The sequence below is a fragment of the Neopelma chrysocephalum genome, unplaced genomic scaffold (assembly GCF_003984885.1).
Source record: "Neopelma chrysocephalum unplaced genomic scaffold, ASM398488v2 Primary Assembly neopelma1_42, whole genome shotgun sequence".
Classification (NCBI taxonomy): domain Eukaryota; kingdom Metazoa; phylum Chordata; class Aves; order Passeriformes; family Pipridae; genus Neopelma; species Neopelma chrysocephalum.
The window spans coordinates 13,631,927-13,657,853 of NW_020897700.1; positions in this window are offsets into that span (position 1 = coordinate 13,631,927).

A 25,927-nucleotide genomic window follows, 5' to 3' on the forward strand; every position below is an offset into this window, starting at 1 on the left:
TTCATTGCCATATATTAATTTGCAAGAGTTAATTGAAAACTAATATTTACTAGCAGTTATGACACTACTTTACCATCTAAGGAGTCTTACCATCTAAGGAGTCTTTCTGCTGTGCCTTTTGCAACCGGACATGCCTTTCTCGTATTGGCCTTTTTAGCCACCAACGCGCTTGCAAGAAACGTGGGTAGAGCCCTTCCCAAATCTTCGTTCGTGAAGCCTAGCCATGATGATGATGATGATGACACTACTGCATCATCTATGTTGTTACTCAAGAATATTGTATTTATACTGTTTTATCATCCACAACAACCAGGAAGGGATTCCACTGTGTTCCTCAAAATTTATAACCAAAAATTCTAGTGGTTCAACCATCCTTCTCACAGGACCATTCAGAAGTCAAACAATTTTAGTATGACACACTGTATGTATTAATTTGAAAGCGTCATCAATTCAAGACATAACTAACAAGTCAGAATGTAATAGCATAGATTGTGTTCATCAGCTGCACGTACAACTTAAAATTAACAACTTCACTAAACTCTTCATAGGGCCCTTGATCACTGAGAAGACCAATGTATGGTGGTAAAACCTGAGAATTTTCACTTGTGCATTTCTAAAGGGGGAAAAATGTGCTGATGTGCCTGGAATACCAATACTGTAAAATTAAATATTCCAAATGAAGAGTAGTATATAAGTTGCTTTGTATTTTAGACACTGAAGTTTTAAATTGTATTGATGTTTTCTGAGATTTATTTATTGAAATCCCTGCAAACAAGCATTATTAAAAATCAAAATACTTATTAGTCTGTTGAAGGAGTCAGGAATTTGTTCCCCTGTATTTACCTTTGACACCAGACTCAACTACACCTACTGCCACTGCTTTAAACACCAGGGTAGTTTTTAAGCCTGGCCTGTGTAATACCTATGAGTTAGCTCTCCATTTTCCTTAATGGCTTTTGCAAGACCCCAGGCTCTGCTTATGAGCTCATTGAAGGAGTTTTACATCAAAAAGATACAAGGCCATAAAAATCCTCCTGAAAGATTTTTTTGAAAGGGCCTTCAGTTCTTTTATGCCTCAAGGCCGTGCATGGGAAAAATGCTACGATGCTTTTCAAGGGGTCAAAATAACACACTTTTACTGGTAAACTTTGGAAAAGAAAGGAACTTCGCAAAAGTTTAAAACAATATATCAGTCAATATAAAGTGTTTCACAAAGCATTGACTTATCAAATTCCAACTCACCCAGGTTTAAGTTACTCAAATATCAAGAAGAGGAAATTAGGAGGAGAGGAAGAAGTAAAGAGAGAGAGAAAGAGGGATTTATAACTTCCACCTTAGATTCAATGTAGATCCAGCTACCACAAGTCCAAGGTAGGTAGGGCCTACCTTGCCATGACCACATGACCATGTGGAGGTTTCTCTGGACTCCTGTTGCCACTCCTGCCAGGTGAGGCTTTGGGTCTGCCAGTCATTCTGGGGCTGGGTTAGGGACTCCAGGGGGTATGATATAGGGCAGTGCTCCTGGTGTACCAGTGACTGACAGCTGCAATAAAGGCCCTCAAGGAGGTGGAGTTGTGGGGGAGGCAGAGCACAATTTCACCACGGCAGAACCTGCTCTGTCCCCTCCCACACACATAGATCTGTTTTGAGTCCCTTACACCTTTCGTCCATTTAGCTTCATTTTAAACATTTTTTCTTAAAGGTAACTTAGTCTCTGTGCATGTTTTTTTCTACTACTGTGAGGAATTACAAATTAGGCACATAATACAGAAGACACAATACTTCACATCAGTCCATTCTCATTTGAATAATTCAACTGCCACAAAAGGGATGTTTAGATAAGCACAACTCCCAGGATCAAGACCTAGTTACCTTGGTTAAGCCCAAGCCTTCATAAAGCAAGTAAACTATATGAAAATTCTTTTTAGTTTGGGACATTAATTTATAGAATCATAGAATTGCTTAGTTGAGGAAAGACCCCCCGATCATCAAGACCAGCTGTTAATCTAGCACTACCATGTTCACCACTAAATCATGTTACTAAGTGTCACATCTACACAAGTTTTAGATACCTCCTGAGATGGTGACTCAACCACTTCCCCAGACAGCCTTCTCCAGTATTTGGCAATCCTTTTGGTGAAGAAATTTTTTCCTAATATCCAGTCTAAACCTCCCCTTGTGCAACTTGAGGCCATTTCCTCTTGTTACTTGGGAGAATAGACTGTTCTCCACCTTGCTACAATCTCCTTTCAGATAATTGTGGAGAGTGATAAGGTCTTCTCTCAGCCTCCTCTAATTCGGTTAATATTCTTGGTGACACATATTGCTGAAGGAAGTAAGTGGGTGAAATATTCTGCAGTGATATTCTATTAACTAAGAGCATTTCAACTGAAGGATTTTTTAAGGTCTGGGTTTGGATGCACACTGGAAAGTGTCAGGACTGATCTTGTTGCCACAAAAATGCTAAGGAAAGAAAACCCCACGTGGTCCATCTCTCCCTACAAGTACTTCAGAAGAAATTCTAAATGTCTTGTCAAATTTTTTTTCTGGAAAAGTTACTACTGAAATGTTCAAACCAAAAATAAAAAAAAAAAAAAAAAAAAAACAAAAATAAGAAAAAAAGATTCCTTTTATCTGCTGGAAGAAATTTTTGTGGGAAGAGAAGAGACCGTGTTTATGGAAAACTTGCTATATAGAAGCACTACATTGAAATTGACCTGAAATTTTCTCTGAAGGCTAGTGTTTCATTAAACTTCCCAAGATTTTCCTTTTGGGTCAAACAGCCAGTACATAACACAGCCAAACAAAAGAATAACTGTATGATCATTAGGAATTATAAAGGAATTTTACTAATCACTCAGCCAAGAAAAATAACATAGATTAAAGAAAAAGAGGGAAGAATATCAGTCAAAAAAGGGGTATTTTCAGGAGTTTTAGCTGGTATAGAATGTCTTTCTTCTAAGTTTACAACAGCTGCTGATTTGGTTTACTGTAGCCACAGTGCTATAATGGAATTCAAATGGTTATGTCTGTCTATCATCTCTGCAAAGGCTCCTTGAAGCAAGTGCCTATTGAGCGGGGCCAATAGCAGTCCTATCCAGAAATTAGTAGATTCAACGTCTAAAATTTTAGATTCTCTCCTACTGTTTTCAAATAACAGTTGTATGTCTGCCTTTCTTCCCTCATATAGGCCTATATAAAGACAACAGGGACTAATAATTTGGCTGTAGAAATAAAATTCCCGTAATAAAAAAAATCCCATTAAGCAACTCCCTATTGTCCCACCTCTTATAACTCAAATCCTCACAAAATTATGTTAGGACACGCAAGAAAAACAAAATCTTATTTGCTGGAAAAGTCAACACCATTCTCCACACACAATAAAGTGAAAATGTAGCCAGCAGTTACCAAAATAAATAAATACTCTTGTTGCCTTCTGTGAAATTTTACAAAGAATGGCTTGAAGAATGAGAATTTGACTTTTAGCAATAACAAGAATTAGCGTTTTCACTTCATACAGATCTGATCTCTGCTGGCTCCACATTCCACATATTGGGCATTTGCAAAGAAGACAGCTGTTACTCTCTTATCCCAGGTAAAGGCTGTGATTGTGACAATTCAGTATAGTACTAGGGAAGAGCTTAAAGGACCATTATACTGTCCTTATTTTGTTTAAACCTGTATGAAAGCTTTATAAGAAATCCAAAGACACAAACAAACCCCAACTCACAGTCTTGCTAATCTGACAATATAGATACTGACATCTCATGTTTATGGATATATTTCTTTATTTACCATCTCAAGTTCCTGCAACCTGATCCAGAAAAACTAGCAGAACTGTGACTATTCAAGATCAAAACCATATTTGCCACCAATTAAGAGATTTAGAAAGCAACATCCCATTTTGAGAAGATCCAGCAGAGATGCCTTATTTAGCATGCTAGGGAAAACGGCTAACACCAGTCTGAACAGTTGTATTAGCCCCCTCTATTGTAGGTTCTGTCATGGTATGTTTTGTTTTGTTTGGGTGGGGAGGTAGTTCTTTTTTTTGTTGTTTGTCTAGTACATTCATTGGCATTCCTTTCATATTTTCTTCTGGCTAAGTGTGCAATTAGTACCCCAAAAACGTTGTTCTCATTCTGAAAGCAGTTGATTTAGTCACCTCCTTCCCCCATAAACTTTCCACCAAATAAAAAAATCCAAAACATTGTGGGTTACTTGGAACAACAAGCTGCCACTTCTAAACAAACAATCCCCCTCAAATAAACACATAAAACAGTAATGGTGTTATCAGGTTTAAATAGTACATTATTCTGCTCCCCACCCTCAGAAGTATACTTTCTTTATTTATTTCTTCCCAACCTTTTCTCACTCATTTAAGCAAAACTGTGATCCACAACTCTTACTAATCTGTGCTGTAACTGTCACAGATGCTTTTTTTGAGTTGTTTTTAGCTGATTGTTTGCAAAAGGCAAAGCACCCACAGATGTCAGCTATTGTTCTATCAGAATTACTGAGACAATCAGATAAATTTGGAACAGCGAAAATTATTCCAAGAATACATTTAGAACAAGGCTAGAAATAGTACAAAACTATTATTTGCAATGTGAATGCACGAGGTTCTACCACAATAACAACAAAATCACATCACCAATAAGAAAGATAGACAGATAGTTCTCATTTTGTGTGTCATGGTCTTAGCCTTTGTAAATCAAATGACTGTTTACACCAAAAACTGAACCTCATTAATATTGCTACACTGTGAAAGTCAATGAAAGTAGCCCTTGGTTTAATGATTACCCCTCAGAGTTCATGAGAGCTGACAAAAATATTAGCCAGACATAACTTTCAGCGCTTGAATGTGCAGAGACACTGATGAAGATACAAATGACTTGTCATGGAATTTGCTCTCATATGTCATGTGCATTGTGGAAGTGAAAAGCAACAGCAGTAGGGTTTTTTTTCTGATGTTTTACTCTACAGCTTAACCAAAAAGAATTTGAGAGTCCATGTTAATTTTTTTTGTATAATGTAAAGCTTTTTCTTTTTTTTTTTCATTTTTTATTGTGTAAGTAATTGTCTACCAACTGATGTTAGAGTATTGCAAGTATCATAATCACCCTGTAAAAAGTTATCATGGTAACATTAGTACATGCCATTCTGATCAACATGAGCACCGAAAACCAACAAAAAATGCCAATGTGCTGGAAGAGTAGAATAAAATGCTAGCATTCACACAGACACTTTACACAGAAAAGACAAACTAAAACCAAACCAACCAAACAAAAAAACCCCAGAACAACAACAACAAAAGAGGTATATGAACTGTATTATGACTAAATTGCTTTAAAATCTGTCAGATATTATCATATCTTAAAGTACTTTATAAATTTACATGCTGGAAGTTAAACACAGGATAGTGTGGTCCCTCAGATGTACCAACCACTTTGGAATCAAAGATAAATTCTGTAAATTCTTATCTGCTCTAGCCTGATACAGGTGGGATTAAAGGAGTGGCCCAAACAAACAAAGATAATTCTATACAGGAGGGGAAAAGAAGTGGGTAAGGGCAATCCAACATAAAAGGAAGAGTGGGCAATGCAAACATACAGAGGACTTTAAAATACCAAGGACATGGAGTATTGGAAATTTTTTACATGACTGTGAACCAGAAAAGTCTGCTGCTGAGTTTCCCTTTTCAGAGAAAAAACAGAAGGAGGTATTCCTGGCAAAAGACTATAATCATGAAAGGCAATTAATTGATCTGAATCACAAAGAAGGCTCCCTGGGGCCATGGCTTTGTCTAGACCTCTGTACATCTGTTACCCAAATTGCAGGGTACTTCATTTAAAATCTTCAGCAAACTCTGAATGTTCAGATACTGTGTGTCACTGAAATGATGATCTGTAAACTGGTGTACAGTGGAGAAGGGGACAAAAAGCTTATGCACAAGCAGCTTGCAAATACCTAGATGAACAGACACATTAAGACATCTGGTTCTGCAAAACAAGAATTGTGCAGGTGTTGCTTCAAACCTTAAAACTTTTAATGGTATTATATAGTACTTCTTTTGTTTTTGTAAAACAGAGCCAATAAATCAGGTGGGGTTTTCTTCTCAGTACTATACCTATAATCCTTTGTTCTGCTTAGTAAGAACAATACATTTTCATTATCTCAGGAGCATACTTGAAGTTTTTTAAGTGATTTTTCATTATATGTTCCCAAGTTGAAAGATGCTTTCTTAAAGTTACCTATCTTATTAGACATGGCTTTGCTAGACATGGCTATAATATATAGCATTTCCATGTAAGCCATATCCTGGTTTGTACCATAAAGTTTACTAAGGCTAGCAGATATGCAGAAATCCCAGATAAATGTAAATTTTTCATGTACCTTGGGACAACTTTTCTGGGAAGGAAAAAACCCAGAGAATATTTAAAAAAACTCCGAGATTAGCTCAGTTGGTTAGAGCATGGTGTTAACAACACCAAGGTCACGGTTTCAGTCCTTGTATAGGCCGTTCAATTTAGAGTTGGACTCGATGATTCTTGCAGGTCCCTTTCAACTCAGAATATTCTATGACTCTGCGAATTGAATAACGCAGCCTAGATACCAGGGATCAGAGAAATGAGGTGGAAAGCCATTTTATTTCTGTGAGGATTTTTGAGTCCCTGATAGAACTAGAAAATGCAGCTGTTCTGAACTTTCTTCCTAAACCAAATCTCTCCTAGAAACAGATTCTTTAAGATGAAGAGATTAAGCTTTACCTCACTGAAATAGTGAAACTGGTGCTTAAGGTTACAATCAAATATCAAATGCTACTCTGCACCAAAGATCAGGAAGGCCCTGCAAGAAAGACGAAGATGATGCAGACATTTTCCAGAGGTCAAGAAGCAAAAAGAAGTTTTCAAATATTTTTTTAAAGTACAGGATATCTTGCATCTGAGATTAGTTTGAATCTGTCTGATGCAGCCCTACAGCTGCCCGAAAGGTTCTGCCTTTATTACATTCCATTTCTGATGAATTTTGCATAAATAGGAACCATATAAAAACTAACTGGACACTGCATATTACCCATACCTTTCTTACACCATATGTCAATGCCTACAAAATTCTAAAGCTATGGTCTTCTTTGTCATTTACCACAACCTTAGGCCAATGAGTATTTATACAGACTTGAAAGTTATTTGGTTTTCTGAGCCTCCTGCAGTGCAATCTCATTTTGCAGCTGAATCATGTAGTGTAAATATGTAACAAATATTCCAAATAAGTAATGTAGTCTGGGAAAGTGTTGCTTGTATTTCACAAGAAAAAGTGGTCAAATATAAACAGTAGGACTTTTTTCTTCTGCTATCTAAAACTTTCACAAATGGTTTCTACTTTTCTACTAATACTTCAAGATAATAATGTTTCTTATTTTTCAAGTTATATGATTTCTTTCCCTTATTGTTGTCTTTGGATACAAAAAGCGCTTTTAGCAACCTAGTAATTAGTAGTAAATGGTATATAGTGAAAGGCAAATAAGAAAATATACCTGTTGTAGAATTACACAAAATACATATTTTCATAAAATTCTAGCCTCTGTTCAGCTTTTTGTTTAAACCACAAGTACATAGCATGTTTTCATAGTCAAGTGAACTGAAAATATTTCATTACTCTATAACAAAATACTGTTTGACTATTTCTTTTCTAGACCACTTCAAAAACTGTATTGAGAGTATTTTACAAGAGTTAGGTATCATCATTGACAATTGTTCAATTGCTTCAAGATTATGGTAAAAAAATATCCTTTGAAAAGGATATTTTATGACAAAGTGCAAAACCGAAGCTTGTTGTCTTTTCATTAACTAAATATGAGAGAACTGTGCTATTTCTAAATAAAATCTGAAGCAAAGTGTGCAACTGCATTGTTTGTTTACTCCCAATAACTTGTTTGTAGGACTACTCATGTCAAGAAAACAGTAATATTAAACTTTAATCGTATGACTATAGTAACAAGCCTTTAGATTTGCAAAAACTGCATGTGTTTCATTGAACAATTCAAACGATGTTGACACAGTGAAATAGCCAATTGGATACTTAACAGTAATAGAAAATATGCCTTTCTGAAGAGCTTTATTTTTCACATTTGATAGTCTGCTTTGTTTTTCTGACTAGGGAAGCATATACACACATGTTAAGAGATGTCATAGTCTACTTTTGAACAAAGATATTTTTATACTAAATCAAGCATAAGATTAGATTGTTTTTTTGTTTTACAGACTACTTACATTTTCACTGTTTTATTAAAAAGTAACCTTGAAGACTGTGATATTCTGAAGAGCCTGTATACAATTTTTACTACACACATTAGGTGGTTTGTCTAATCATACATTTGAAATGTAAGATAGTTGGTCACAGGATTAGAAATGAACCTCCTTTGTAAAGATGACAGTAGTAGGAGAAAAGGCGTTCATTGATATGGCTGTATTCCAATATAAATTCTCATCTCTATATTGATAAGAACAAATTCATGGTATCAGCCAAAATACACAAGTAACCCAAACAACATTCCCATGGAAGTGTAAAGTTAGTTAACTGGCACCTTCATATTAATTTTTCTGCTAGGAAGCTGTACTGTGTTTCCCATAACTCACTTGGTGTCAAATCTTTCATGTACACTTGCTTGGAAAAGTCTGAGGCACTGAGCAATTGAAAAGATGGAACCCAAGTAAACAACACAGAGACCAGGAAAAAGACAGGATTTCCTCAATGACTGTGGAAGCTCAAAAACCTCACGTTGTGGATAAAAATTTAATGCATGTGTAATTCTGCCATGGCAGATTTGGGTCACATAGATCCTCTTTTTCTTTAAGTGGAATCTTGAGAATGCTTGGGTTTAAAAACCAATAACACCGAGCTATGTTAAATCAGTCCCAGAAGGAGAACAGGCTACTCAGTTTAAAGCGGATATCAAGGAACTGGTTATTTTTCAGTGTCCAAACCTACCTTTGGATGTATACACAAAAGAGTACCTTTATGGATTGCTAATTCAAGCTGATGTGCTCAATACTGCTAACAAAGATGAAATGTCAAACCTAAATAATGTATCCATTCTGAGGTTTTCTCAACTGAACAATTTGTCTTGATTTCTGAATGGACCATCTTCCCAAATAAATCACAAAATATCACTCCTCAACTGTTCTATGAAATTGAGACTATTTGCATCAGTAGGAATTAAGCCTGACCTTGATTAAATAGTATTATTCCCAGAATAGATACTGCTGACTTGCATCCTCCTAGGATAACTGGGAAGACAATACAACTTTGTTATAGAGAAAAATCTGTATAACGGAATTACTTACTATTGCTTTCTAACAGGTGTACATTTATCAAGACAGGTGAGCAACAATCCTGCAAAAATCTAATTTGTGCTTTCACTAAGAAAATGAAAAATTTTCATTATTTCTAACATTAATCTGAAGATACAAGTCTCACCATGGTGAACAGATGACTAAGCAACCACCATTTATCTTAATTAAAGTTCATCTTAATCAAGGTACTGCCTGTGAGATATAATGCTACTTAAGACTAAGATTCTTAGCATAGTTGCATGTTTCCCAGAGGAAACATCTATCTAGAAAAATGTATAACTACAACTTGGTCCTGCTGAAAATGTAAAGAAAGGATACAAAGCAAAGCAATAATTAATGAAAGCAAACATAGCTAGTATCTTATCCACTGCTTAAATCATTCAAAGACCAACTATGATACCTTGTAAAGTCATTTTTTTCTCAGTAATATACATATTGTATATTTTCTTACAAAGCAAATGGCTTTCCCAAATATGGATTACTAATTTAAATGGAATTGTTGTTGAATTATTCAAAACAAAGATCAGAATTTGATCCAATCTGAAGATTTTTGTGAAACTGGAATTTAAAAATTACTTTTAAACATTACTTCTACATTTATGTAAAGAAAAACTCACCCTACATTCAGAAAAATAAGAAGCAAGGTCATACTGGAGGAGACCACATTTCACTTCTTTTTAGAAAGCTCTCTTTCATCTGCTCTGTTTTGAATCTCTTTATGACCTGTTTTTAACTTCAGAACTTATGAATCTTGTACTGAGAAAAAAGTTTTTAGATGATCAGTAGATCCTTTTTCAGAAGGATGAAAACCAGTGTCATTTGTTCAAGAAAAGTTTCAGAACATCAGCTGCCTATGAAGGTAATAGTAGGAAAAGGAAAATTATTATTTTCTATTCTAATTTTTTAATTAATTTTTCGCCTTCATTCTGGAAATCAATTTAAACTGTGGTACATCTGTAAAAACACCCTTTTCAATGAACTGGGTAGCTCAGCCTGTAGAGAAGTGTCCTTGGCTGCATGAGTCTATAGCATGTATCTAAGGTACATTCTTGAGAAATGTTCCTTTAAGTGTCTTTTTCCAAACTTAGGAAACAATGAAGAGGGGATATCAGAGAAACATTTTTTCTAGGAACAACAATAATTCACCAATGAAGAGCGCACCGAACAGCCTGATTCTCAAGAGTTCAAAACAAAATAAGCTGAAGAGTAGAGGAAGTAAACTTACACAAAAATTAAAACTCTAAAAGAAAAAGAAAATAGGATAATCAGCTCAAAACTTTGTATCTGTAGGCAGTGAATGTCAATAGAAAGATGACAATCAAAAAGTACCTGTATCTCCAGTAGAACCTTTGGGTGGTCTCAGTGGGTTTTAAACTTTTTGTTAATTAAAAACTGGAAATCAATAATAAAACTATTAGAAAACCATAATCAGCATCACTCTCTGCAAAGGTGAAGGTGCAGAAATGAAAAGAAATTGGTAAGAAAAGTGGACATTACTTCCCATAAATAAACAAATAAGAGGAAAGCACCGGTCCTGCATTTGGAGAAGGAACAGTCTTGCATTTGGGGAAGACTAGGATGAAAGGCTAACAGGAGCTCATATTGTGGTTACAGTCTGGAATGAAAAAAATAAAATTAAAAAAAATTTAAAAAGCAGGCAAACATATTACTGGTGTGTACACAATTACCCAGGACAAGATAATTCGAGTTCGACCAGAAAAGGAACCTCCTACCAGAAAGGAAGCTCTGGGCCTAAGCAAAGTTTATAAAAACATTGCTAAACACTACTAAAACATTACTAAAAATACCGAAACAAAATGAGACCTAAAACTGAAAGAAACACAAAGATGGATTAAAATCAACCTGTGCAACTACACCTGTTGGAATAAGTGTAAGCTCGTTGTGAACACTGGCCTGTGACCTCCTGTTATTACTAGATTCTATGGCTCCCCAATTTCTCTGTGATTTGCACTATATTACTGGCCTGGGGCTAGAATAGCAAGTAAAGAATAATCAGATAAATCAGACCTAAGCTAACCTATTTTCTTTCCAAAACTGTTCCTCTTTTAACAATGCACACATCTGGAATTACATTTAAAGTTCTTATGTTTACTCAGGTTTGGTCCCTGATTTCCAGAAGCAGCTAACAGATACACAGTGCTGATCACTTCAGCAATTGCAAGCAATTACAAGAAGTTGCAGTTGTCATTGTTATTTCTGGTTACACTTCCAGCACACACCTACTGCTGCAGATATAAAACCAGCTCAGTATTAATTTCTGAAACAATCATATTCCTCTACTGCTTTTTTTTTCTTCTTTATCCTTTTTCTTTCTTTTAGACTTCACAGACACAGTAGTGGAACTTGCACCTCCCAATGAATCGGTCACTGTTTTAAAGCTTTAGAAAGAAAATAGAAAAAAGGAGAGAAGCCACTTCCTGTTAAGGATGCGAAGACAGAGAACAATACTCATTTTTTAGCAGTAGAAAAAATAATACAGGGATTACTGTTTCCCGGGCTCTTATTTCAGAAAGAAAAGACTCAGAGAACTGCATGTATCAGGATAAATGTCTATCTTGTACTGATCTGTGACCGTAGCTTTTTTCTGTGGGTCTGTATATTTTAAATATCTACAAGGATTCTCATTGCTATTAAGTACTACAAAATTAGTTAAATAAAAGGCATGAAAAGAGGAATAATTTTATTACTGATTTAGAAGGCAAACCACAAATTCATAGAAATATAACATGCAACATGAAAGTCATGTCAGCAAATTAATATTATATTGGGACAAGACCTTCTGAATTAGCTGTACCAAAGATGAGACTACATAGATATTTTTCTGCCCTTCATTATATATTAAATAAATCATGGGGTTTTGACATGTTTAGTTGAATGACTTATTAAAAGACATGTCACCCGGTTTCCCTCATAAACTCCTAAAGGTTATTGTGTCCTATGAAAATATTAATGCAGAATAAAACTAAATACAGTAGTAGCAGCAATAATTTAAAATTAAGTATCCTCTTTAAACTTAAAAAAATAACTTAAACCAATCAGTTTAACTTTATCGCATCACATTAGAGCAAGAAAATTACTATGGATGTAATTCAATAATCTTGAGGCTTCAGGAAGCTGACAGAACCTGGATTTGTCAAGGGAAAGGCAGGTTTGGTGTTCAGTTCTGTGATGCAAGTTTAGTTTTTACAGCAGATAAGTGCTGCTATTACTATGGGGATATATAAATAAAAGAATTTACAAGTTACATGACTTCTAATTCTTCTGAGGCCACAGTGAATATTTCAGCTTTTTTCATGGCTAAGCTTCGCAAACGAAGATTTGGGAAGGGCTCTACCCACTTTTCTTGCAAGCGCGTTGGTGGCTAAAAAGGCCAATACGAGAAAGGCAAGTCCGGTTGCAAAAGACACAGCAGAAGAACTCCTTAGATGGTATATTCTGCAAGGCTCGATTCTTTCTGCGTTGTCTTTTCTCCTCAAGGGTGATCCTGCGTGCTTTCTCAAAAGCATCAGCAGCGTTATAAATGGTCTGTCTCCAGGCCTCCCAATTAGAGGCCTGAGTAGACCAGTTAGTGTTGTAGATATTACAGAGTAAGCAGTGCTACAATAACTTCAGCAATTTTCCCCACAGAGGAGATCATCCTCTGTGTTATTCAATCTGGCTCTTACTACCTCATCAGTGTCACTGAACTTTAACATGCACTCTGGTGCCTTGGGAGGGGCTTGAAGAATTTAAAGAGCTAGAAGTTAAGCATTTTTTTCATGTTTAACGTAGGGATTACTATGCAGTAAGAGCCAATAGAAATACAAATTGTTATATCCAAAAATAAGAGTTTGTTAGGCATAGTCAACAAGTCCACACCTCCTTCAGATTCACTTTACCCTGCAGGGAAATTTGCACTCATTAAACTATTGGTTGGTCCTTCATCCTCAGTAGCCTGGGTCAGAGGTGATGATCTGGACTAGGGAGTAGAATTTCTCTCCAGTTTCTGGGTGCTGTGGTGTTCTGCTAATGTAAAGCAATTTTAAAGCAACAGCACCTAAGCTTCACTTTATAAGGTAGGGACTGGCAAGTGGAAAAATATCACCTTATCAGTCTTGTTGGTTGGGAGTAAAACTGATTTGCTGGATTAATGACTGATAGAAGGATGCTGGAGCCAGCAATTCTTAGCAAATGGTTTTTGCAATCAATCTCTTTGCTGACTGTAGAACAAAGGTGTTCTGATACTTTCAATGCACTTCCATATGCTTACATTTTTGTAAGTGCACCTATCATATGCAAATACACAAACATGCAAGCTCCAAAACTCAAAAAATTCAAAACTGCTCAGAAGCCAGGACAAAAAATCCAGTTTTTCTTAAAACTGGAATTCTGAAATGTCTTAAAATTTAAATTTAATCATCAAAATATGTGATGACTAACTGTATTATCTCTCATTAAAACAGAGAACAATCAGATTTTATAGCAGTTCTCCTTTGAACAAAATAGTGGCTTAGGTTTTAATTTTGTTCTCAAATATATTTTAATGGGTAAAGAGTTTTTAACTCCACCTTAGTATTTTTTCACAATTTTTCCAGCAGCTAAAGTGAGTCACATGGAGTAGTAAATTCTAACCTTGTCTCTAAGCTCTGTCTTTCATTCACCACCCTTCAACAATTCCTTTAATCCTTGACCCCATTTTATTTGTATCAAAAGCAGCATTGGAGTTGCTCACTATGCTTACCACAGAAAGGCTTTTATAAGACATCCTCTCTAAGTGCTGGAATCAATTTTTTTATTGTATAGAAAAGGCAACATACCAATCAGTGACAAAAATTTTAAATAAGTGTGTTCAGGCCTTTGCCCAAGCTTCAGTTCAAGCAGTGTACGACTGCTGTAGAGAAGTTGTGATTGGGCTTAACAGGTACTTTTCCATAAAAAGGTGAAACACTTGTTAATATGCAGCTGGCTTGAAATTGTCAGTCCCAAGGACCAAAAATCATGACCCTGTTCTACAAAATCAGAGAAGTAAACACAAAAAGCAAATTTGAACTCAGATTGTGTCACTTCTGGGTTTTGAAAGCTCTATTTGTGTTACAGATTAGCCTGTCCGTGAACTCCAAGGAACGTCCTCACTGCCTTTATTCCAATATTACTTCATACTTTTAAACTTTTACATGCAACATGTTAAGGCTGAGAGTTCTTTTAATGTATAATTGAATGCAAGGATTTTTTTGCAGCATCATTTCAGCACCTGGAACAAAACAATTTTTTATCATGAATATTGCTGAAATTTGTGCACTATCGTGCCAAAGTAGATCTATGCTGGTTTTCTAAACTTTATGTAGAAAGTATTTCAAAACTGTGGGAGTCACGACTGCAGTACCATGATGCCTTGAGGAGACTTGAGCAGTTTCAGGTCTAGCCTCAAATACCAGGAAACACGAATAGCATCCAGGCAACTGTAACCAAATTCCTGATACATTGTGTCAAAATTTTAGCAGAGATCTGGGCACTGTGGTGGAGTTTCTTAGGATCTTCCTCTTGCGTGAGTCTTTTCCATAATTTATATTAATGCTCAAGACAGAAATAACAACAATAAATCTGATTAAACAGAACTAGGAGCTTATGATGGTGAAAAGCAAAGAGAAGGCATCTGAAAACAGAGCTGACATGCAACTGGGCAAAACCTGAAATCAAGTTTTAAAGTTCTACACAAAAATGCTCTACCTTGAAAACACAGCAGAAAATGGGCATGAATTAATCTATTATTCTAATAGACCTTGGAAATATTTAATTGAAGTGATGAATAGATGTTATTGTGAATCATGATGCATTAAAAAAGCAATAAAATATAAGCAGATTATAAAAATGCAATTACAGCCAACCTTTTTGAGAGATTATTCAATGTTATGAAAGGGCAGGATAATATTTTTAGGTTTTTTTTTTTCTTTAGACATTTCAGGAATATTTAGTGTCTTTTCTTTCAATTATTTAATCCTAGTTATAGTCAATAAAGAGCGAACTATTTAATCCTAGTTATTAAAATATATCCAAAATAACTTCTTAGGTAGAAGATATATATAGGTGATTGAAAACCCAAGAACTAAAGAAAATAAATAATAAAATATACGTTAGATCAGATAAATTTGAAAAGTCTGTGTTTTGTGCATGGAGTAACAAACCTTTGACCACTGAAAACTAATGTGTAGTGAATAACTATATTCTCTGTTTCTGTCTATTAATTTCATCAAATGCCGTGTTTCCTCCAGGAAGAAAAAGGACGGTCTCATTTTTTTCCTCTCTACTACTTGGATCAGGCCTTGCCAAGTACCAGCAGGTACATCCCAGTGGAAGCACCAAGAGGAGGTCCAGTCTGAAGGCCAAACTTCATCAGCTCAAGAAAAGACAGTGTGGAGTAGCTTTTCAGCTGCTAATCTTCCGATTGCATTGTGGTCAAAGTTGTTCAAAACCTGAATCACTATTTAGAATATTATCTTTTGAAAGTAGAGAGCAGGGAAATCTGCCTGCTTCAAAGCAGTTTGAAAAGGTTAAAATATGAAATCTTAAAATAAATCACGTGACCACTTAAAAAAACCCCTTAAAATGTTGTAAAACTTTATTTAATTTAGTCTGATAATAATGTATTAGTTATCTATAAATGTTTTCTTGTATGATTTAGGTACATAAGTGTGCCCTAAGAATTGTTTGGAGCATTGCCTTGTTACAAGATGAATAAAATAGGAGTCTGTCTCAGTGATTTACAATAAATGTCTTAATGAGGATATCAGAACATAGAGTAGTATATCTAGTTCTTTCAAGATAAAATTGTGTAGACTAGGAAGAAACTCTATTATGATCAGACTTATCACTAGACTATGAATTCGAAGAACCAACAGCTAGGTAGTAAAAAACTCCATTTGTTGCAGATATTGATCCATTCTGCATGTATCAGGTCCACTCTAATGTTACTGCTTTGCCAATAGAAGGTCCAAACTGGCAGAAGATGGAGCTGCTGGAAACTTTCCACTTCTGGAAGTAGAAAAAGAGCAGAAGTGCCATGTAAATCTAGATCACATGTAGCAAAAGCAAACCAACGTGGTTTAAAATAGGCCCATGGCCAGGGGAAACAAGAGATCAGAACCCTAATCATTCTCTTAGCCAACTTATGTCACTGCTGAGTCTATTGTAAGTAGAATGAACAATAAAATACAGCCCAACATGCCCTTTTTACAATTTTGAAATCTTAGTGAAAGCTTATTTTGGTTTGTTTGGTGTTTTTTGTTTGTTTGTGGTTTTGTTTGGTTGTTTTTTTCAGGAAAGTATATATTTTAAGTTAAAAGGTAGATAACTGTTGCAAATTGCTAAGTTAATCCACCTAAAAGTTAAGGTTGATTTTATAGGGAGGAAAAAGGAGGAAAGTAAGAAGAGACAAGAGGAAAGGACCCATAAGTTTAAAAAACATTTATAACTTGAGGCCAGTGAAAAGACCCACTTCAGGGATATTGACTTTACTCAGTGTACTGTTCTGGCAACATAAAAGTGACAACTGTGTATTTACCAATTTATTTCCTACTGAAAAAAAGAATTCTTAGCTTTCAGACTCAATCTACCTTAGACTGTTGATGGAATTATTTCTGCCTGCTCATCCATTTCCTACCCCCTCATCCCATAAATTCTGATATTTGGTTCATTTCAATCAATTTTGAAAGGAGGTAGCAGGAGGACACAAGCTGTTGCAACATATTTCATAATGGAGTAGAAAGGGCTTGGGTTTGTATTTTCCACAAGGCATGTGATTCAAGTTCAATATTTTTCTATTCTCTTGACCTTTTAGTTAGCCAATCACAAAATGCACAGCTAATTAGACTGCATATTTTGCAGCTAGCTGCATACACTGACACTTACCATGATAGTACTTAAGGGAACAAGAGAAATAATTGAGGGTACGATAAAAACATTTAAAGAAGTTGAAAGGATCTAGAAAAGTAATGTTATGGGACAAGGAGAAGTTTGTGAGAGATTTTTGACACAGTAGACATTAATAGAGACAAAGTATCGAAAACCTAGTTTAAACACAATACTTCACAGGCTGATGGCATCATACAATATCTACAACAGCTTCCCTTTGAAATTTTTTCCAGTTCACCCCAATATAGAAGGATTTATGTCTTTGAGAGAAAACAGGAGAAATATTTGTTTCCTCTAAAATCTACCATAAATTTAGCTGATTCTGAAAAAGTACCACCTACAAATTCGTTATCCTCCAGCATTGACTTTCCTTAGGCTTGACCTTCTATAGCTGCACACTGTCACACAGAAACAGAAGTAAGCTTTTCATATACTTATCAAGAGAGGGAGTTTGCTGTGAAGCTCCCATCTTCTGTCTAACCCTAGAGTGACACATCTCCCATTTCATGATATTTCCTCCCATTTGTACCACAATGTAATCAGGTTGTAATTCAGAACAAAGTGCAGCCATTATAACTTGTCCATAAAGGATGGATGCCTAGTAGAAAGAAATGCATTTTCTGATAAAAACAAAATGAATCTGAAGATCTCCTGCACTAACCGTAATTCACATGACTTTATATAAAGAAAATTCCCTGCAACATAGTCTTTGAAAAAAATCCAACTTTAAATATATTGCCCTCCATTCTTTCCCCCTGTACAACAGCTTGTAAAGCAAATTCTACACTAATAATGTGTGCAGGAGTATCCTCAGGCACTGAAGCTGTCTTGGAACTGAATGGCTTTCTCTGCAAACTCTCTGATGCTTCAAGAGGAGGTGACTATTTCCAAACTGCTTTTTGGAATCAGACCCTGTCAATGCACACTCTCAAATGGCACCTGAGAACCATCTGCAAGCCTGTGGATCAAAACAGAGGCAAGACTGTTCCAACAATTTATCAACATGACAATCAAGTTCCACTGCCTGAAACATTTCAATGTTTAATTTCCTCTTGTTTATGTGGCCTAAATTTTAAACAGTCTGGCTCAAGTCCACATTCTTCTACAGGGACAAGTTTTATTCCCAAGCTGTTATGTTCAACAGTTAAACAAATACCTTGAGAAGTACTTTAAATAAACAAACTTGATAATGGTAGAAACATCACAGATCCATTTAAGTAAAAATCAATAAACAAGGGAGAAATCTTTCATGTTGTCCTTTCATTTTCTTGTATTGCCTTAGACTTAAGCTCTATAATTTCCTGAAGACTGATTTCTTTAACTAGGGCTCTCCACTGCAGGCCTTATCCTACTGATGATATTGTGCTGTTTAACAGTCCTCATATGGCATCACAGGACAAATAGCTGCCATGGCATGGGAGGCAAGAGCAGTCTTCCATGCTTCCCTGTACCATTTCACAATGAAAAACTACCTTGTAGAACATCTATACTGCCAGTGGAAAGGGTGGCAAATACATAAGTATTTTACACGATAATTATATGAAACAACAACGCACTTGTATAGAAAAAAATATACAGCATTGTTCATAGCAAAAGTAGTGGTCTTTGCAAATACGAATTTTTAAAATAGATACGTGTAAAAGAGTCTGAAAGACGCTACCTTCAGTATAGAAGCTTATTCATAAATAACCACTGTTGAATAATGTGTTGTACTGAAATTACTAAGTAATTTCAAGACTAAAAACTACTGACAAGTGCCAGTTTAACTTTTATTATTCAGTAGAGAACATTCAGGAAACAAAAAGTATAATTATTAAATCTAATTTTCCTATAGTTGGTTGGCATACTAGCTTTAGAAAGTTGGAACCTCACAGAGGTAGCAAGGGTTCAAAATTGTATAGGGCTTCAACTAGACCTTTTGGTGATTAAGAAACTGATTTCCCATTCAATAGAAAAAAAAGGAAGACTGATAGTTTATGTATTTCCTCCACTGTGATTAGGAAAACAAAACAAAGTAAAAATACTAATGATTCATTGTTCCATGTAAAAATGTTGCTCTGACGGTTTCAGGAAGCTGAAATTATTTTTTAAATTATTAATAATAATAATTATTAACACAAAATGATTTTATGCTGAAAAAATAAAAAGGTTTGTTTTCCAAAGAGGAAAATGGCCAAGACCTAGAGTAAAAATTTAATTTCAGTATTTTTATATTTTTGAGTAAAAAAACCTGATTTATCAAAATTTTTCTGATTCTAAGTTGCCAATATTATTAATATATCAGATGACATATATCAATAGAGTAGTAAAATATAAAGATTTGGAAAAAAATTATCTTTTTACATAATCTAATAAAAAATGCAAAAAGATTAAATAGGTGATCATATCCATGAGTGCAGAACTGCAGAAGAATAAATTATGCAACAAAAGTGCACAGTGCTTACAAATATACAACTTATATCTCTCATAAATAGTAACACTAATGACAAAGTGATATCACATAAACAATGTTACTCAAATTTTCTAGATAATGATACAGGAACATATTCAAATTAGGAAACAGTATATTACAGAAGGACACCTCCAGCAGTAGTTAGTCTCATCACACTTTCCAAATATGTAACCTTTTATATCTTTGTTGCTACTGATATTGGCTAAGCTCCATACAAAGTCATTGCCCAAACACTTTTTTTCCTAGGAAATTGATACTCACTTCTTAAAATGTAAAATCTATTCATTCTCACTCAAGGTGTGGAACAATTCTTAACTGAAATCAATCAAATCCATTAAGTGTGCAAAGAGGGATAATCTGCTTTTTCATGATTTTGACGAAGTCTATATCAATCTTTTTGGCTTAACAAATCTCGTTACTGATTTCAGGTAAGATATTCTTGGCTGTCTTATATCTGCATCTTCTTGGATCTCTTCAACTTTAGAAATAATAATATAAATTCCCCTTTCTGTTATGTTCAGTGCAAGGCACAAACCAGATCAGAGATTTGCTTGACTTGTACCAACTACTTACATGTTTAAATTGGTATTTGTGAATGCTTTTTTCCAAAACACAAATCTGGACCATGCAACATGATATTTTTTTAGAGCAAGCCATGTTATGTCATACAGTTCTTTGCTATAAATCATATTAACCACCAGGCCACACATAAGGAATACATACTGGATCTGAGCACTTCTACTTTGGTGTAGAAGAATATACCGCCTAAGACCCAAACATGAAACAATTTGCATTACCAAACACCCCACTCTGAATCCCAAAATTAAAGTTACATTTGACAACCTACAGATGATCCTACGCTTTCACATCTCCAAATGCAGTGTCTTGGGTGATGAAGTCATGGTCACAGCTTAACATAACATATAAACTGCTTCTTGGAGTCCTTTGCTTACACTGCATTTAGTGTCTACTTTTTGCTATCTAATGAATGGGAAAAAAAATAAAATCAAATCTGAAGGCAAGAGAAGTATACAAGAATATAATATAGTTGATGTATTATAATAACATTTACATAGATATAGAATAAAGAGAAAATAAATTATTTTAAAATGTTTGAATTTCAACATAACTATGAAAAATACATTACAGAACCAAACTTCTGACCCGCAGAAAACTCCACAAAATCAACCAAAATATCCAACATGATTGGAGTCATCGATTTTGTTTCTTTCTATTAATGTGACCAGAGTCCACAATGGATTTCAGAAAATATTCCTGTAGAAAACCATTGAAGTTCTATACCCGCACTACATTTCCAGTATACCAAAGTTTATACCTTTATAGTTAAACATTTAATCAGAAGTGTTTGAGATAGTTTTGAGCAGTTTTCAAATAAGACGTCATTCTATAAATATTTTATATACAACACCTGTATTCCATGAGATTTGGAGATGTATCTGCCTTCCTTATTGACAATAAACTAGCTATAAATACAGGGTAATGCAGAGATTCTATTCTACCTATCTTCTCATAAATAGAATCATCAACCAAGTTCTGATTGTGGAATCTGTTATGACTAGCAATGTTGATAAATGCAACTGTAAGGCAGCATTAGTCTTGCTGAATTTGATAAGTGAGAAAACAACCTGCAGATCTGAAATCTAAGAAAAAAATTGTAACAAGGTTATTCAATTTTCCTCACATACTACTGAAATAGAATCTCTCAACAAAATTCATAAATATTACTGCAAGTCAGCACAGAATTGAAGACAATTCTAAAGCTGATATAAAAAAAAATAATAGAATTGACTTTGAACTTCTATTTACTAAGTTAGACATTCTAGGTGTGATTTCTGTTACAAAATTTTACAGCAGTTTTTACATACTAGCAAAGTAGAACAAGGTCTATAGAAGTGTAAGTTAATGCAAACCCTTCAGAAATTATTATTGATTCAGTGATCTTTCTTGCCGGGAAGCCCCTTTGAAACCAGCTCAGATTTTCTTCTTACATGAAGTAGTAGAAATACTGGAACCCTGAGTATACTGTACCTACCAAACATAATCCGACAATGTTGCCATTGATTTTGAAATGTCACATCAAAGCATCTTCTGTAACATAACATGAGATTTACAGAAGCCACAGTTCTGCAGCGAGAGTTATGCCATTAAATCAGCTAAAAGATAGTAAGGCAGTCCATATGGAGAGTTTTTTATCATCTGTGAATCTCTTAAACACCTCGACAAGAGTTTAAAGCCAATGATTATGGTTATATCAATGGAAGTCATAAACACCTGCTCCTGAAACTAAGCCCTTGAAAAGCTTTATAAATGTAAGTTTAAAAATGCACTAATATGACCTTCAGAGCCCTGACTGATATTTCCCTGTTGTGCTGTATCGGCCATCCAGCAGCAGCCACTCTGGCAGGCACTCTTGCACCACCTGAGCTAGGACTAGAGTCCCTTCACAGCTACACACACCCCATGCTCACACAATCAGACAAGGTTTCCTTACCAGCTTGAATCCAGGTTTCCCATAGCAGAATCTCAGATAACCAGATCCTTCAAGCAGTTTAATCTTGATGCAATAACTTAACAATAACATAACAGCTCAAGCTGGAGCATCCGAGGAAGGACCCCAACCAAAGCAAACCCTGGGCTTTTATACCCTCACAGTCTAATCACGGGAAAGTCTGGGGGATGACACCTCCTGGTCTCAGTGTCCAGTCCCCTGGCTGGGCCACAGGTCCAGGTGCCCCTTGACCAAAGGGTCAGCAGTTCAGCTCTTACCACCCAGACCTCAACCTGCAGCTCTCACTGCAGCTGTGCACCGAGCTACCTGCACCAAATGTATTCATTTGTGTTTTGTGTAACAGTATGATAGACCAAGGTCTCTGCCTTATGCCCAAAGCAAAATAGTACTAATTCTTCAAGTACTTTCAATTAGCCTTATATTGCCTAATGCATGTTACTTTGCAAAATGAAACACAGATGTTACACAAAAATTTTCTCCATTCTTTTGAACCATAATTTCAAGAGTGCCTCAGAATCAGACATAACACAAATGAATGACACTTTCTCTTTTTTCTCTAATTTACAAATCAATCACTTTCACAAGCATTCCAGAAGCCTAGATTTAATGTTTGTTTATACCTTTTTCGGGCTTAGCATGTAGACCTCTTGATTTACTTTTGACTCATAACTGTAGCTTCTTGTTGACATTGTGAATCAAATCATTCTCCTTGCTCATTATTTATGTTTCTTTTGTTGTTCCTAATAAAAATATGATCCTTTTCTGTAATAATAAATTGATCATAATCACTCTCTACCTGATGTAACCTTTTCCCCCAGTTTTCAGGACCTGATTAATCTTTTCCTACCCTTTTACACTTCAGCGATGCTATTTCACAAAGGCAAGAACTACTGTTTGTTTATTTTTGGATAGCTCCTTTCCTAGAGATAGAAGATTCCACTTTCCCTGCAAATGTATAATTACTGAAAGAACCCTAGAACACACCAAGAAATCCTCTAAGATATATTAAACCGTATCAGGAAAATGAGTAGTTTGTATATAGTAGTTTGTGTATATTAATCAAAGAAGGATGAAAATTCTTCATGTACTCTAAGTCTTTTAGTCTTATTTGTATAATCTATTTTAGAATCAAAAGGGCAGACTAAGGAATTGTCAGGTCTTTCTCATCTGTACTTGTGCTGCAAAGAACAGAGAGGGGCATGACTGACAACGAAATAAACATTTCAAATCTGCCTTGTTTGAAGCATATAGTGTAGTAAGACAAAGCCAAAAATATTGTAACCATGTGGTTAAATAAAATCAGTCTTACAGCATCTATTAGATACTCAGAATCTGCTTTTCTTTCACCGTAGAGTGGGACTAGATTGATTTGTTCACCTTCAAAAATAAAAAAATAATCTAAAAAATCCCCAGAACTGTTTCCAGTAATTCATCTCCACCTTCTCTCTTCACCATTAGTCAAGGGCCTCAAAAGCTGTTTGAGAAGAACCTGTCAAAGCTGATATGCTAATACGTCAGCTCAGAAAAAATACCTTTTACGCCCTCTAAAAAGTTGTTACCAAAAATGTTTGTGTAGCTGTGCTCCAAAATGTTCATGCCAGTTAAGTATGAAACAATTCAAAACTGGGAGGAGCTGTTGACTCCCTTGAAGGCAGGGAGGTCCTGCAGAGAGACCTCAACAAATTAGGGGGCTGGGCAATCACCAACCATAGGAAGTTCAACAAGGGAAAGGGTCGAATTCTGGATTGGGATGGAGCAACCCCAAATGTATGTACAGACTGGGGAATGAGATGCTGGAAAGCAGTGCCACGGAAAGGGACCTGGGGATGCTGGTCTATGGCAAGTTGAATATGAGTCATTGTGCCCTGGCAACCAGGAGGGCCAACCATGTCCTGGGGGGCATCAGGCAAAGCATCACCAGCAGGTTGAGGGAGGGGATTGTCCTGCTCTGCTCTGCACTGGTGTGGCCTCACCTTGAATATTGTGTGCAGTTTGGAGCACTGCATTATAAGAGATATTAAGCCACTAGAGAGTGTCCAAAGGAGGGCAACAAAGATGGTGAAGGGCCTTGAGAGGAAGCCATATGAGGAGTGGCTGAGGTCACTTGGTCTATTCAGCCTGGAGAAGAGGAGACTGAGGGGAGACCTCAGTCTACAACTTCCTCATGAGGGGAAGAAGAAGAGGTGCAGGCACTAATCTCTTCTCTGTGGTAACCAGTCACAGGACCCAAGGGAATGGCCTGAAGTTGTGTCAGGGGAGGTTTATGTTGGATATTAGAAAGAACTTCATCCAGACGGTGGTTGGGCACTGGAACAGGCTTCCCAGGGAAGTGGTCACAGCACCAAGTCTGACAGAGTTCAAGAAATGTTTGGACAATACTCTTGGGCACATGGTGTGACTCTTGGGGATGGTCCTGTGGAGGGTTAAGGGTTGGACTTGACGATCCCTGTGGGTCCTTTCCAACTCAGCATATTCTGTGATTCTGCAAGACCTAAGATACTATTCCAAGGCAAAGTGTAATCTTTAAGTACATTAGAGTAAAACAGAAAAAACTATCATGTCTCACTGACAGATGGATATGCTACCACAAAAGAAGGCATGAGTTTCAAGAAATTTACAGTTCATCATATGATTGTACCTATGCTTGAGCCTAAGCTTAGACTAGCCTAACACTCAATGTTTATATTTGCAGTCTCAGCCAAAGGATATTACTAGGCTGGAAGACTAGAGTGATTCAAAAAACAGCTGTACAGACAGTCTTTAAAAGAGAAAGAAATTACCTTTGGTTCAATAACAGTTCAGGTACAAATCACTGGGAGAGTAATTTAATGCAGTATCATTATGTGCTTGTTTTGATCCTGCTCATTCCCTAGACATCTGCTATTAGCCAAAGGGTACAGGCTAGATAATGATTTGTCTGACTTGGAACTGTTGATCTTATGGCTCTTATTTTCTGAGATTTCCTTCCTGAAAGCTCAGTCATAAGCTAAGTCCTTAGAGACTATGTATGATATCTTTTGAATAGAAACTGCTCCAGAAAATACAGTCTGGAAGCAGAAAATCCACATAACTTCCCTTGCTTTCAGAATTTAAAGCATTCACAGTGCATTTTCACTGTTCAACTCTTCTTTTGATTCTGTAAGTATTAATAGAAAACTTTAGAGAGTGTTTTCTGGTAAGATTGGAAGTGCTGTCTGATGCCCAGGCCATAGACATGGCAATGCTAAGGAGATGGGAAAATTATTCAGTGTAGGGTTGTTTTTTGGTGTCACTTTAGCTTTTGCATAGAGAATCTGATGTTGGTTATAACTATAGGAAAGAAAAGCATTCCTTCTTCTGTTTTACATAAATGATTTAGAGACAGGGAGCCTAAGAATTCAAATACCAGTACCTTAGGGTAGCAAAGCTGCATATTTGACATGCTCTAGCTAGATGTTTAAAACTACAGAGAATGATATAGTCAACTCTTAGGAAAAACTAGAATATGCGGAAGGAATCACTGAGGTTCCTTCAGATGTGACAGAAAAACATGGCCATAGTGTGTTCCATACACTGGAATCAGAGCTATATGGGACAGGGCAGGGGGCAGGGAAAGAAAAGGTCAACCACCAAGCAAAATATACAAGACTACAATTCTGACTACATGAAGATATAATAAAATGTCATAGTAAGTGTTTTACAGCC